Source organism: Lissotriton helveticus, chromosome 12 (assembly GCF_964261635.1).
Source record: "Lissotriton helveticus chromosome 12, aLisHel1.1, whole genome shotgun sequence".
NCBI lineage: Eukaryota > Metazoa > Chordata > Amphibia > Caudata > Salamandridae > Lissotriton > Lissotriton helveticus.
In genome coordinates this window covers 45711311-45727389 of record NC_136073.1, presented here as the reverse complement: position 1 = coordinate 45727389, position 16079 = coordinate 45711311, and positions in this window count along the sequence as shown.

The following is a 16079-nucleotide window of genomic DNA, read 5'->3' as shown; positions in this document are numbered from 1 at the left end:
ATTCACTGCGGAAATAAGTTGTACAAAAGTAAATTATTTGGATTTGGAGGTGGTGGTGAAAAATGGGAAAATCAATACCAGATTGTACCGTAAATCTACGGCAGGGAACTCAATTTTACATTCAACAAGCAGTCATCCCCCGAGATTAATCCAGAGTATCCCCTATGGGGAATTACTAAGGATAAAAAGAAACTGCTCCAATGACGAAGATTTTGAGAGTAGTGCATAAGCCAGCATCTCCAGATTTAAGGCAAGGGGCTATGGGGACAAAACCTTGGATAGGGCCTTACACAAAGTTCTGAATATATCTAGAAAGGATCTATTGAAAGTAAAAGAAAAAGATACAAACAAGGGAGAGAATGCATTTAGAATGATAACAACTTTTTTCTAGAGGAGCAGACGGACTCAGGATGATCCTGAGGAAGAATTGGAATTTACTCAAAACGGATCCAGTTATTGGTACCGACTTGCCCCCACGCCCGATGATAACATTCAGAAGGGCGAGAGCCTTGAAAGACACGCTTACTAAGAGCCACATAGTAAAAACAGTGGTGAAACCCTTTGGAGAACATCCACCGGGTTTTTACCCGTGTGGAAGATGTAAAGCGTGCAGAAATAGTAAAAAGATGCTGACATATAAAGTGGGTGAGAATTTAATGAAAATAAGGAAGTTCCTGACATGCTCAACACCTTATACAGTTTACTGTCTAGTATGCCCATGCGGGCTCAGATATATTGGTAGCACCATCCACCAAACCAAAATTCGCATATTAGAACACTTACGGGCTATAAACAAAGGGCATGTGAACTACCCAGTAGCAAGACACTTCCAGAAGTATCATGACAGCAATAATGAGCTGGTAACATATTTTGCTTTAGACCAGGTTCCAATAAGCATAAGAGGAGGTGATAGATTAATGAGGCTACGTAGGCTAGAATCGAGGTACATAATAGATCTCTGTACCAAGACACCGGAGGGTCTCAATAGCCATGAGGAGTTAGCGGTTCATCTGGGTTGAAGGGCTCTTTACCCAGGTATAGGATCCAGTGTGCATAGTGACCGCAATTGAGAACATGATAAATTGCTTGGTCTACAGTAATTGGTATATGGACTGGGAACAGAATAGTGATGCTGAATAACTATTCCAATGCTGAAGTGTAAAAATGTAAAAATGATGAAATCGTAATATTTTATTATGGATTGATAGGAGTTATTTATGATTTTGGTATGCACGTTTTGTAAATATTAACGGGGGCAAATATACACACCAGCCCATTCAGGGCAGGATAGAAAACAAGGAATAGCCCATTCAGGGCCTAATAAGAAACTTGCATAATATTCAGATGGGATATACAAGCAGGGATGCCGTTGAAGTGATGTAACATAAAATATGTGTGATACACCATTACAAGATGGCGCTTATGCAAAGAGTGTGATACGAGGGTATTTGTCCTTTGTTAGTTTTCATTAATTTGATTTTGAATGTGATCACGAATTAATTGTATAAAATATGGCCGCGTCCGACATACCCCTGTACCACAGAGGAAGGCGCATGCCGAAACGCGTGTGGTGCGTTTGAAAGTCGAATAAAGACCTTATGACTTTCCCCCCGCGATTGCTGTGTCTCTTTTGGTGAAGGGAAAGGGGACGAGGAGCGTTATATATTGTGGCAGCACTTTCCGCAAACACAGCACCCGTGCACGAGTGCGTGAACCAAGTGCGACAGGAGCGAAGATATATATATATATCCCTCCCTCTCTCCCTCCCTCCCTCTCTTCATTCCAGTTTCGAGTGAATGCGATTGGACTTCACGAAATGGTCCCACCTGAATCTATCTCTCTCTCTCTCTTCTCTCTCTCTCTCTCTCTCTCTCTCTCTCTCTCTCTCTCTCTCTCTCTCTCTCTCTCCCCCTCTCTCTCTCCCCCTCTCTCTCTCCCCCTCTCCCTCTCTCCCTCTCTCTCTCTCTCTCTCCCCCTCTCTCTCTCTCTCTCCCTCTCTCTCTCACCTTCTCCCTCTCTCTCCCCCTCTGCCTCTCCCTCTCCCTCTCCCTCTCCCCAGACTCGAGCAATGAAAATGGTTGCACCTTGCCCGTCCCCCGAATCACGTATATTTTTGGCATGATTCCCCAACTAATATCCCTCTCGAGCCTCCATCAGCTAAACAAGACCATTAAGGCCTTTGTCTGGGGTTCAGCGACACCCATCTGGCAATCCGGTAGCTTATCACCCTTAGATCAACAGGAAGGCTTGGCCTGCCCTCTGAGGAGCATTATTGTCTTGCCTTACACATGGCGCACATGCACCTTTTGGGTACAAGACTCCCTGTTATGGGTTGCGATCAAACGCAGACTCCAAGAGGCCTCGTTGAGGCTACAAGCCTTCTATCTTCCTGGCCCAGCTGCCGTATATCCCAACGCTGTGCTGAAAGCCATGTATGCCACCTGGATATGGGCTCACAAGTTATTTTCGGTTGATGAATGGCTCCATGACAAGGCTCCTCTCTGCAACAATACTGGTATTCACATTGGGGGGGGCATGCTTGACTGGGGCCCATGGTGCAGAGCTGGGATTCTAACCCTCACACACCTGATTTTTGGCAGCAAACTCAAGTCCTTTGAGATACTACAGGATGAATTTGGCTTGCGGCTTACTCAACAATGGTGCAAGACACAATTACGTCATTGTCTGCTGAGCAAACTGGGTCCTCAACCTTGGGTCATCCCTTGTTCCCCAGTGCTCTCTCACCTTAACACTTGGATCAGTTTAAAGTGTGATGTCTGGGTTCTACAGTCAAAATCAACAAAATGGGGAGTGTAGAGGTCAATCGATAGAATCTGCCTCCAGTACAATATTCATGAAAAAAAAGATTCTATCCTTTATATTTTTGTTTTACTAAATTTAATTACTAACGTTATGTGCACAAAAAGTGGGTTCTGTTAATCCAGGGGATGTCCTGGAGAAACACTATGTGTTTTTAAAATACCCCTCACACACTAAGAATCCCATAGTGTCATGCTTCATCATGGGGTTCTTCCCGTCCCTCTACGGGGCGGGCGTGCTTCAACCAACGAATACGTGGGAGCACTGATTTTTTTGTAATAGGCTATGTGAGGTGTGGATGGTGGGAGTGGTAGGGAATGTGATGGCTAGTGAAAAAAACTTTAAAAATGCCTGGCTAGTAGAAAAAATATACTTTATTCGCTTCTCCAGCTGAAAATGTTAAAAAGGGGTTAGGTAGGGTATGTTTACTATGCCCTCCTTAGGACTGCCGATTAGTTTTTCCTGAGCAGTGCCCTTTGGGATATGGCAGGGGAAGAGTTGGGACTGCAATTCATGTTGTTCTGGGTGAGTACAATTTTAGGCAAGGCCTGACGTTATGTCTGCCTCTGATTGCTGCTTCAGGCAGGCTGTTGACTGGAGCACAGTTCATTGTGCTCGTGGTTGGATACTCCTGCTTTGAGCCAGCCCCACCCACTGCCGTGGAAAGATCAAAGTCTGTGAGTGAATAGCAGCCTGACAATTACATTTGAAAGAGAAACAACCCAAACCAGTTCTGAAGCCTTAGACAATAGATCCACATCCCTTGTTTAGAAAATGTGTACAAAGGTGCGATTTGACCACTCCACCATTCTCCAGTCGCACTTTTGTCTTGATCAAGGAAGTTAGTGCTCTATAGAGCCCAAAAAGAGCTTCTTACAATCAGGACTAGTGTTTGTTTGACAGCCAGTCTCCTAGAAGTGAAGGGACATCGCCTGAAGTTTGCAGTTTTTGCTGGCGTAGCTGAGGTGCCTTAAAGCCTGTCTGCTAAAAGTTTTGAGAAGCATACCTGCAGGAGTAGAGACCGTCCAGGAAAAGAAGTCCAGCATGTTTCTGGCATGAAGAGGCACTTAGAGAAAGCCGACTGTTCCAGAGAGCAAAGCAAGGAGCGACTTGTGCAATGAAGTGGTCCCCACAGACTCTGCATGGTTCATGTGTGAGCCACAATAAGATTGGTACAGAGCACTGTGACAACCGGCAGTCTACTGAGGGATCAAGAGACGTGCAGACGTGAGCGAGAATGAAGCAATGTCACCACCGAGGCAGAAAGCTCTATCAACCTTGAGGCCACAACTGCTGAAGGTCTGCCACCTCTGATCTGAACTTGTCGAGTACGCATGAGACTTTTGACAAAAGGGTAAACAACATTGAACTGAGTTTCATTTGACCTGTGAGAGATTTTTATGTTTTCTGATGGATACTTCTACCTGCAGATTCCTCACCTCTTGTATATCCCAGATAGCAGATTCAACCTGGAAGCCTGTAGCATAGTACCCTCCGTCTTGCTCCATTTGGATGGTGGCAGTGGAGCCGTATAGTGCCTCCCTGGGGTTCTGACATCCGTTTCTCATTTTTTTTCCCAACATCTTTCTATGTGGATCTGGGGCTTCTCTCCTCAGGCTTGAGTCAAACATTTTCTCTTCAAAATTATTTTCAGTGAAACTAGTGCAGTGCATTAGGGATATGTCTCCCCCCTAAAAAAAAAAAGCACAATTTAAGCCCCGTTGCGACTGCGACAGCCAGATATCCATCACCTACCCCCATGATGAATTCCTTTGGTGCATGGTTCTATGCATGGCATCTGATCATGTGACCAGTGCCCTAGCATAAACCCTGAGGCAGTTCAGGAAAGAGAGGCCAAACGCTTCTTGACTCTCACGTGGGAGGATCATCAAGATTGGCGTTGACTGAGACCAAGGTTCAGGCCAACTTCCCGCTCTTCTCCTTTGTCCAAGTCTTCTAAGGAGGAAGCACAAGAAGAAGCGAGGCCATCAAGGTCGGTGGGTATTTCATCCCAATGCTACTCTACTCCAGCATGGTATTCACTTAACCTGAACTGGTGGAGATTATTCAAAATCAGGAGACCACCAGGAAAGCCATTTTGGGTTACCCCCGAAGGAGTATGTGGGGCCCATGGGTGGACAGGTGTCCTCCTTTCTACAGGCCTGGAACGCCAAAACATCAGACCCGTAGGTCCTTCAAATTGTATAAAGGGGATATACTGGACCTTTCCAACAGCAGCCTCCCCAGAGCCCACCCCAATAGTCCTTCAGTCAGAGAGCCATCTACAGATACTGCAGCAGGAGGAGGTGTGGAGTTGGCACAGGAAATTGGGTAGGGGTTACTGCATTTGGTACTTCCTGGTTCTCAAGAAGGGCGGTGGTCTTTGTACGATCCTAGAGCTCATGCTCCTGAAATTGTAACTGCACAAAGAAACGTTCAAGATGCCATTCCTCGCTCATGTCCTTCTGACACTGGAAGCAGGAAACTGAATGGTGTCCTTCGCCATGGATTTATTTGATTTATTTATTTATTTATTTGAAGAATTTGATATAGCGCTGGCTAGGCCCAAAGGTATCAGAGCGCTTTACATTAGGTTCCACAGTGTAACAGAAAATGATAACAATTACACATTATGCCAAAGATTAAGCAATATATTGAGAGAATGAAGAGACATAAATAGCGGAGGGGGGAAGGGGCAGTGTGAAGAGGGAGAATGAGGGAAGAGACAACAGGAGAGATTAAAGGAAATCTGTCTAAAGACCAACTGGGTAGGTGACGGCCGAGAAGGGAATCCACGGCACGTCTCCCCTGTAGCTAAACAAGGTAGCTCCATCGGGCATCAGTCAAAAAAGCTGGGTCTCAATTGACGAGGAAAATTTCCCAGATAAGCAGGGTGGGGACTAAGGGCAAGGACAGGTGAGGGCAAAGGTCAGTAGCTGGAAAGAGGAGAAGAGTGGAGCGGAGAGGGATAGGGGGAAGGCAGAAGGGGGAGGAGGGAGATACGGTCAGGAGAGACGCAGGAGGGTTTGCCCAAAGACCGGCTGGGTAGGTGATGATGAAGGAGGGAATCCATAGCCCATCTCCCCTTTATCTCGCGAAGTAGTTCCACCAGGCATCAGTCAAAATGGCTAGGTCTCAGCTGTCAAGGGAAAGTTCTCAAAGCAAATGTCCTGGTGGGTGAGTGGGAACAGGGTCGTGTGAAGGCTGGTCAAGGTCCAAACGATGGCCAATGATTATAGACCAGGAGAGGAAAGAGCATCGTAGAGTCTCACTGAGGCGGCGATCTTGAAGTCCGGCAAGGGGGATGAGTCCTTAAAAGTTCGAATTCAATCGGCCCCCATGATTCTCTATTGCCCAGAAGGAAAGTGGGAGGGCGGCCATCTTGAGATCAGATCTTAACACTGGGGCTCAGATTATTGAGCTAGGTCAGCGTTCTTTTAATGAGTAAAGCCCTGTGGTGCAAGTGATGGGGGTGTCCGTGGTCTGAAGAAGATGCCCGCTTCATTTGGATGGACCGAGGGTCACTGGCATAGCTTCGAGTGGTTGGGAGTTACTGGGTGGCGGCCATCACAGGGTCAGGCCAATCCAGCAATTGAGTGGTGGTGGAACAGTCCTGGATGTGTACCGACTGGCCGTAAGATAATAGGTGAGTTGTTAGTCGTTCAGGACATTGATTGTAAGGAGCAATCCGTGTTGAATAGGGTCTGGTTTTGTGTGTTATCGAGGGAGAGTGGATGTGGGGGGTCGGTGGGATTTTCAGTGTGTTTCTGATCCCCGGCCGGGAGCTCGCATCCCAAGCTCCTATCCCGCGGCCATCTTGCCACCAAACAAAATGGATAATGCATACTTTCATTTACGAATCCTGCAGTCAGGACAGGAGGTACCTGTGATTTGTGATAGTGTCTACCCACTACCAGGTTGTGGTCCTTCCACTCGGGTTGATACAGGGACCTCAAGTCTTCAAGCAGGTGATGGCAGTGGCAGGAAGTTTGGGATTTCAGAAAAGGTGTGATGGTATTTTTGGATGAGTAGGGCTGGGTCTGTGCTTGTAGTCAGTCTGGTATTTAAAGAGGCCAGTTTGGGCTCTCCTTATCTGTCCAGTCTCAGCAGTACTATTTTTGCCTCTACCGTAGATGTGGCAGGTGCATCTATAGGAGTTTGCTCTACCAGTCTATTCCAGCAGTAGAACAACCTGGCCAGTGCTTTCGAAGACGGGGCCACAGATCCCATAAAGGACAAAGGAACCAGGCCCAGTGAGATGTTCAGTACCCCATCCCGCTAGCAGCCACAGCGTCTAAGCCCCTCTGTCCAACACAGCCAACATGTTGGATGCAGGATCAGGCACCACCTACTCCAAGGGTCTACCATTATATCCATCAAGTGGATGCTTCAGTGCGAAAGGGGTGCACCCTCCAGTTGTGGACACCCCTCTGCCTTTGCCACTGTCCCAAGTATGGCTGAAGGAGGATCCCCTCTGTTTGCTCCATCAGTAAGTGCATACTCTTTTGTCCAAAGGAGCTCTTGAGAGGGTGCCTGTGCCAGAAGTGGGCTGTGGTTGCTATTCCCACTACTTTCTTGTGCTGAAAAAAGATGGAGGACTTTGTCCTCTCCTAGATCTGTGCTCTCTCAACGCCTTTCTACAGAAAGAGAAGTTCAAAATGGTCACCTCGGCTTAGGCCTGTCTGCCCTGGAAACTTGATGATAGCATTGGACTTTCAGGACTCTTAATTTCACATCCCCCTCATGCAAGCCCACAGGTGTTACATGCGGTTCATGGTGGGCCACAAGCACTTTCAGTTCACTGTGCTCCCTTTTTGCATCACCAGCGGCCCTCCGGAGTTCTTGAAAGTGATGGTGGTGGTTGCAGCTCATCTTCAAAGGTCAGGGGTACCGATCTTCCCCTCTCCTAATGACTGGATGCTGAAGGCATGCTCGCCCCAAGCAGTTGCCCCCCCACCTCCAGACTACGGCGAACCTTTTGGTCTTGCTGTGGTTGCTATCAATGTGCCAAAGTCACACCTGACTCCTTCTCAGATGCTCCGATTCATCAAAGCGCCTTGAGACCCTCTGGGTATGTAGTGCGCTATATAAATCCTTTGACTTTGACTTTGACTTTGACTTTCAGGATACAATGCAGTTCACAGCCTTTCCTATGGAGTGGAGAGTCCAGGATATTCGAGCTATGATCCTGATGTTTCGGCCTCAATTCTGGATATCGGCGAGACTGACTCTGAGGCTGCTGGGTCTGATGGCCTCCTGCATACTGCTGGTAAAGCATGCCAGATAGCACATGCAGGCTGTGCAGTGGGATCTGAAGTCCCAGGGAATCAGTACCAGGAGAACCTCTCTTACCTTGTCCAGATTTCAAAGGAGACTGCAAAATATCTGCAGTGGTGGCTGATGAAGCGAGATTAGGTTCTCTTCCTCAGCCAGAGCTGACAGTGGTGACTGGTGCACCGCTTCTTTGTTCAGGTGATCATCTGGGAGAGGTGAAGAATGCTGGTCTCAACCAGAATCTGTTTCATATCAATCTTCTGGAATTGCGAACTATTCATTTTGCCTTGAAAGCCTTCCTTCCATTCATCAAAGGGGGGGTGATTCAGGTGTTCACGGACATCATCACCGCCATGTGGTATAGCAACAAGCAGGGCGGGGTGGAGTTGTGGGCCCTTTGCCATGCGGCTCTGCACATCTGGACTCGGCTAGACTGGCAGGACATTTTCCTAGTTAAACAACACCAGGCAGGCTCATTGAACGCCAGGGCGGACTAACTCAGCACTCAATGCCTTGTGGATCACAAATGGCAACTACACACGGAGGTGGTACAAAGTCTCTTCCAAGAAAGGGGAAACCTTGGCTCGATCTGTTGGCCACCACAAAGAAAGCACAATATCAGCACTTCTGCGCATTGGAGTTTCCAAAGCGGCTCTCGCTCAGACTCAGGTTCCCCTGAGAATAGAATTCAGGACTCCTGTATGCTTTTCTGCCGATACCACTCATGCCCCTAGTTCTCAAGAAGATCAGGACCGACCGGGCATAAGTCACCCTAGTAGGTTTGGATTGGGGAGTGACAGTATGGTATCCCAAACTTATATGCTTTGGTCCTACGATCAGGCTGCCCCTTCCGGAGGACCTCCTGTCGCAACACCAGGGCACGGTCCTGCACACGAACCTGCATACGCTCCACCTTTATGCTTGGAGATTGAGCAGCTGCACCAGAGAGTTTTTGATTTCCCGACTGAGGTCTGTGGTGTCATCTTGGCAGACAGGCATCCCTCCATCAAAACTGTATACACCTGCCATTGGGATACGTTTGTGGCCAGGTGCTCCTCCCGTCATAAGGACTCCCTTCCTGCACCACTGTCGGAGCAGTTGATGTTTGTTTTGTCTTTGGCCCAGCAAGGTCCTGACCTGGGCACTGTTAAGGGTTACTTGTCGGCCATTTCACCTTTCCTGCTGTTGCCCGACCAACCTTCCCTGTTCAAGTCATGTGTTGGGAATCGTTTCCTGAATGGTTTACAGCACTTATTTCTCCACCCTCCTTTGTTGTGCCCCAGTGGGGCCTCAATCTGGTCCGCCCATTTGTGTTGTGTTCTCTCTTCGAGCCACTACACAGCTATCCTCTGCTGCTATCTACTCTAAAAACAGGTTTTTGGGTGGCCATAACACCAGCTTAGAGGGTCAGCAAGGCTGCAAGCTCTATAGTCAATGCTCCTTACAGCAGCTTTTTCCTTTACAAGCTGATTTTCAGGACGCGTGCCTGTTTCCGGCCGAAAGTTGTCACCTCTTTCCATGTCAGTCAGTGCATCACACTGCCCACCGTTTTTGCCCCACATCATCCTTCCAAGGTGCACATCAATAAAAATTTTAGGTAGAAGCTAGAAATATTGGGATAAATAAAGGAAGTCTTAGCTTTCCTCTTTTACAACTCTATCAAATTAAATTTTTATTCACTAAAATAATCAGCAAATATGTTTTTATCTTAATACTCCATTGACTCCGCCCCGTTAATGGGATACGCTAACATATGTACACTCATCGAGAGACATATAGAGGCTGACCCAAAGTGAAAAACCGGTCCAAATGATTTGTTACATTCATGTTTAGATACGGCCTAGAGAGAGGTTCAGTTATATTCAGCTCGTATACATACCTAGATTGCACTCAGCCCTTTTGATTCACTGGTTTCTCCAAGTGTCTTTCACATTTTGCTTCTGCCCACCACAGCGAACACCATGGGGCATTGGGTCGCACAGTGTGTGAGATGGCATTTTGCTTCTGTTTTTATTTTAAAGCGGGCTATCACCTGTTAGGGTATCCTGTCACTGAGCAGGTGTATGCCTCAGCTCGCCTCGGTGAGGGAAAGTTATTCAAAAGGCCAGGTCTTCAGCTTTTTGTGAAATTCAAGAAGAGAGGAGGAGGCTCTGGTGTGCAGTGTGCAGAGCCAGATCAACGAGTCCACTTCAGCAGCAAGAAGAATTGATCAAGCTGTGCTTTTGTTTAATTTTTGTATTTTATTTTTTTTCCAGTTGATCATATTTTTTTTTCTTCAAACATCAACATGCCTCGTCTAAATAGCAGCACTTCCTACTTGTTATTACTTTTTAATGTCTAATAATTAATGTATTTCTATGCAAAAAAGAGTTGAAGGCTAGCTAAGGCAAGACCTGTTGTGCTTTGCCAATGAGTGTTAAACTTGTATCTATTGTGAGTTAAGTGCTAACTCATCTCCCTCTGATTTTGCACAGGCATATACTGGTGGTAAGACTTTGTTATTCACCATGTGCTCCATCAGAGAATCTATATGACCTTGTTCACAAAGACGAGTGACAACACAGATTCTGGCCTCTCTGGCTACTGACAGATCCCCTGCAGTACCCTCTAATGATCAAGGCAGATCTGGAAAAGCCCAGTCCCCTTACTAAGATTAACGGAGAACTAGATTAACCGAGTCCCTCTACCAATACGCCACCCAAGCCTGAGTTTCAAAGATGAACATAACACAATGAACAATACAAATTGCAGAAATAGTCCACTCCCACAAATCATACTTGTCAATCCCAGCGGGCCAGCTAGTTGGAAATACCACATAACACAGTACCTCAAATTAAAAAGTCGATATAAGTCTGGCTGTTGATGTTACTTTCCAAAGAAGGAGGTTTCAACACCCTAGACAACCAAAAGAAACACCAAAGATATTACAAAATGTAGCGGCTGCCTACGTGTAACAACTGTTGATGCTTCCTACGTCCGCTGCACACCAGCCAAAAGTTTCTCCTGCCACCATCCACTTCTGCATTTACTACCTATTGTTAACCTGCAAACACTAAATCGAATTACCTTTCTAACCCTATATACACCCTCCTCCTAGAGCATAGCATTTCCTAACCACATAATAATCCTGCTCAACTCACCATTTTTTGCATGTCTGCACAAAATACTTTGAATTGACTTTCAAAGTCTTCTAAATTAAATAATGTATCATCTACACTTTAATCTCCCTTACCAACCAATATCTACTTAGTGCAACATGCACGTACATTAGAATGTGTGAGATCCTAATTGCGATTCCATGTGAATCGCAATTAGGAAATCACAATTTCAAATGTACCAAACTTTATTGAGTTTCATTTACGATTCCCAGTGGGTTGCATTTGACCTACCTCATTAATATTCATGAGGTAGGTCGTAATTTGCAACCCATTGGGAATTGCTAAAAACATAGTGATAGTGGCCTTCTGGGGATACCAGACCACCATGTCTGTGTTTGCTTTTAAATCAAGCAACTTTTATTTATGCATCCTTAAAGGAAAACCGGTAGCGTTTCAAAAAGAAAAATTTAAGTTTCAGTTTAATTTTTTAAGAGAAGGCAGTGGTCCCGGTGCTAGCTCTTTCCGTTTGCGACTGGGTTACCACCTACTTGAAGTAAGTTGTAAAATGCAAATGTTCTGTAACTGCATTTCGGTCACAAAACATTTGTACATAGCAGAGTGAGCCACTATTAGGAAGGGACTCCCTTAACAAGACACTTCCTAATACCGAATACAAAAACACGTTATCAAATCGCTATTTGACTTTGTACATGCCAAAAAGCTTTTTTGCATTCGCAAATGGACCGAGTCTGTGAATTGTCCCATTTGTGACCAGCAAAGAGGTTTGTGCATGTGGCCCAAAATCTTCCTAACACGAACCTAGCTGTAATGCATGACAATCACCTTAACAACACAGTCCTAAAAGCTACTAAATTTCAACGTACAAGAAAAAACTAATGAAAATAATATTAACAAACAATAGACTAATCCACTAACCCTGTGTGCCTAATTCTCTTATATTGTATTTCTGCAAATTACCTATACCTCGTTTCATAGATAACAAGCTCTCCTTTTTTAAACCCTACTCCTGCAACCTAGCAGTAACAAATCTCCTCTAACCTATCTATTTATTCACACCACCAGGCACTGTTGTGAATTCACCCGCCGCCCACTAATAATAACATCTAATTCCTATTAAATGAATCAACCACAAAGAAATTGGAGTAACTGCATTGTATGTTTTAATTGAGTACACAAGTAGTCCCAATAACCTACAATAACCAATGGTTCCACACTAGTCACTAACATTGTGTTTCGGAGTAGCATGCTAAATATAGTAAGGCACTTCAAAGACTCTTCAGGGGGTAGTAAGTGCTACATAAATGCAATTACAATTCAATACAAAAAGAAGCACACTTGGAAGTGCACACTTTGCGTGGGGGCCTTTACGGGTTGAAGTACTGGACTTGTCTTGAGTGGTCGAAGGACCACCTTCAACCATCAATGGGGGTGTAGGGATCCAACCCTGTTGATTGGCGTAGCCACACAGGTGACGCTTAAGAGGGCCAATGGCCTTCACTAGGGTTTTGTTGATTGACTTTTGCACCCCAGCATCCAGCGCATCCACCAGGTCTTGCTCCAAAGGCCCCTCAGGGTCATCATAGTAGCCCTCCATATCCCCATCAAAGTATTCATACATTGTTGGGCCTGCAGAGCAGATATTAATGGACCTTAGGAGGGTAAACGTAACTGAATATATGCATTTGGTGTCTCAAACCAACTCATCTGGAGCAGTCAGGGAGAGTGAAGTAGATAAGAACCCCACAGCAGGTCAACTGTCTTTAGAACTATTAAGAAATATTTGTAGATGCAGGCTGAGGCAGTGAGAAACAAACCCGTCGCTATGGATTAAATCAGCCCGCAATGAACTGAATTATTGAAGTTGAGTGTCGCGCATGCACTTGGGCGTCTGTCTGCTGACATAGTAAGTGTCGTGACCCGACAGACAGGACGATAGAACAGGAGGAGACTAGGACCCTGTGGGTCATGAGGGAGGTGACCAGGTCACTGGACACCACATCCGGTTAGGGACATGAAGTGGACAGAGAAGCCCAGGACTGACCAGAGGACGGACGTGCTACGACATGCTCCCAGATAACGAATAAAGAAGTGTTTTCACACCAACCTGTTGTCCTGTGTTTGGTGTGCCGACTGCTCCACCAGCAGGACACGACAACTGGCGACGAAGGGTAACAAACAAACGCGTGGAACATCGCGTTGCGTGTCCGGGACGAGCATCATCGAAGGAAACCAGGTGCCCACCCTGGATGCGCAGCAGCAGTGAAGAGGAAGACGCAAGGAGCAACACGGGAGCCCACCCCGACAGCGTCCAACAAAGCGCAGCTGATCGCGGTAAGAAGAGCGTCAGCACAACAGTGCAAGTGACTAAAAATAAAAGCGCGAGGTCTCCGCGCTTGAAAATCAAAGCGCGAGGTCTCGCGAGATCCCAAATCTCGGCGGCCATTAAGAAGTCAGGCAGCTAGGGCCAATAGCAGCGCAGAAACACCAAGGCGGCTATTTTAAGGACAGGAATCGCAAGATTTTGATCGCGAAATCTCGCGTGATTAACGGCGGCCATTTTGTGTGGGACAAAGAACAAAGAAAGCCATAAAGAAGAGCAGGGCGGCCATTTTAAGGCCAGGCGAACAAAAAGAGAAGTGAAAAACATGAGCAAGAAAAGAATAATAAGAATAAAACAGAGAGAAATAAAGACAAACTGGTGGAAAAAGAGGAAAGGGACAAAAAGATCCCCCCAACACAATAGCAACCAGTGAAAATAAAGGAATGAGAAGTGGAAAGTGACAAGATCACTACAAAACACTAGCAAACAGAGGAAATAAAGGTGCAATAAGACAAAGAGACAAAGAAAGCACAAGAGACGACAAAAGCTCCTGATACATTTTCACTAGAAGAAATAAAAGAAGAAAACAAAAGGAACAAGCATTTACAATGCAACGGTTTTGCCTTTGTAAAAGTTAGAGCTATTGGCATTGTAAATGACAACATTTTTATTTATGTGTTCGTTTTGAAAACAGATAAATAAATGGCATTGTCATTTACAATGGCAATAGCCTAATCTCTCGCAAATGCCACACACACACACACCCACAGAGAGCCCCCCCACACAGAGCCCCTCCACACAGAGCCTCCCCACACACACACACCCACACAGAGCCCCCCCCACACAGAGCCCCCCCCCACACACCCACACAGAGCCCCCCCACACACTGCAAGCCCCCCCACACACAGAGCACCCCCTCACACTGCGAGCCCCCCCACACACTGCGAGCCCCCATCCACACACTGCGAGCCCCTAGAGAGTACAATACATAGGGCCTGTGCAATGAGTAAACAACACCAACTCCCCCCCCCCCTTGCAGAAAGATGCCACGGAGGTGTTATCTGTTAGCAAATACCCCGGATCGAACCAGGGACCGTGGCTCTAAAGGAAAACGCTTTCCTTGGCTGATTTCTGCGGCCATCAGAGAGCTCAGGCTGGGCTAATGCAGGCGCGACCTGGAGGAGAAACCCATTAACGTCCATTAGTAGGAGCAAGAGCTGCTCCCAGGAGAGGCTGCAATGTCTGTGGGAGGAGGCGGGGTCTGAACACTGGTGGTGGACGGGGAGAAAGGAGTGGATAGACAGTTTTTATATAGCGCATCGTCTGACATTTACACTACCTCGTGGAGCTGTTCTTGTGGCTCACTGGTTAGAGGAGGCAGACCTGGAAGCAGAGGTCAGCCCGGGACCAGGGTTCAATTCCCGGCTCGGCGGGGTCTTGAGTCCTAAAAAATGTCCATGGACTCGACAATTCTCGCTCCGGTGCCTACTTGATTCACGGGTTCACACTCTGCGACTCTGGGCAATAGCTTGCTTAATCTCCACAACGGCCCCTCGCGGCGGGATGCCTGGCTTTCACCTTGCGGATACCCTGCCGGGGTTATCTCACAGGGGAATACCAGGACGGGTTCCCTAAGCAAGCGCTTAGAAACCGCTTGGTGATTTGCGCTATATAAATTCCTGTACATTTCTTAGCCAGGCTGGGGACAGGTTGCCCCAGTTTAAGGTGCTGCTATGGGAAGGGGAGGGGGGGTGGAGGTCTGCGTCCTCACTTTTTTTCTCTTATTATTGTGTTGTAGAAGCCTGGAGTCCTCTTTGACCTCAGATGTCCTTCCACCCGTTGTCATTGACTTGCTAAATATAGGATTGTTATTGTACCTTTTCTATATGTGAATGTAATGCTGCATTTAGAATCAGAAAAGTACGCCCATGGGTACTCAAAAGCACAGCACTAGCTGGGTCAGGAACTCACACTGGGCACGGGGCGGGTGAAGACTTGCGCCAGGGCTGTCCTGGCCGCTGTGCCCGCTGTGTACTCTGCATTGGGGAAAATACTTCATGGTATGCAACAATGTCAGGAAACAATGAGGTGTTTCAGTTCCTCGTGGTCTGCCTTAGTACCCTGGATCACTATTTCTCCAAATCATTTAGTGCCAATGAAAAAATTGTCGGCCAGATACACACACATACAAACTTGACGGCTTTGTTTTTCTCGGTCTAAACCCTTCTCCAGAACGAGCTCTGCATATTTGTACCCGTCATTGCTTTCTGTCTCTTCGAGGACAAAATGCAGGTTACTGCTCAGCTTATAGCCCTGCAGGGCGTTGATGCCAATGTCGGGGTCTCGGGCATTCCCGACAGCAATGCGCGTTCCTGGCAACGTGGACTCCGATATATTTAAATCAACAGCATTCTTTAAAAAACTCGGGATGCTATCGTTAATATCCTGGATGTGCACGTCCACGTGAATTTTTTTTAAGGCATTCTCCACAACGGTCTGCAATTTGATGTAGCAACTGTCTGATTCCGCACACAGCTCCTCCCGGT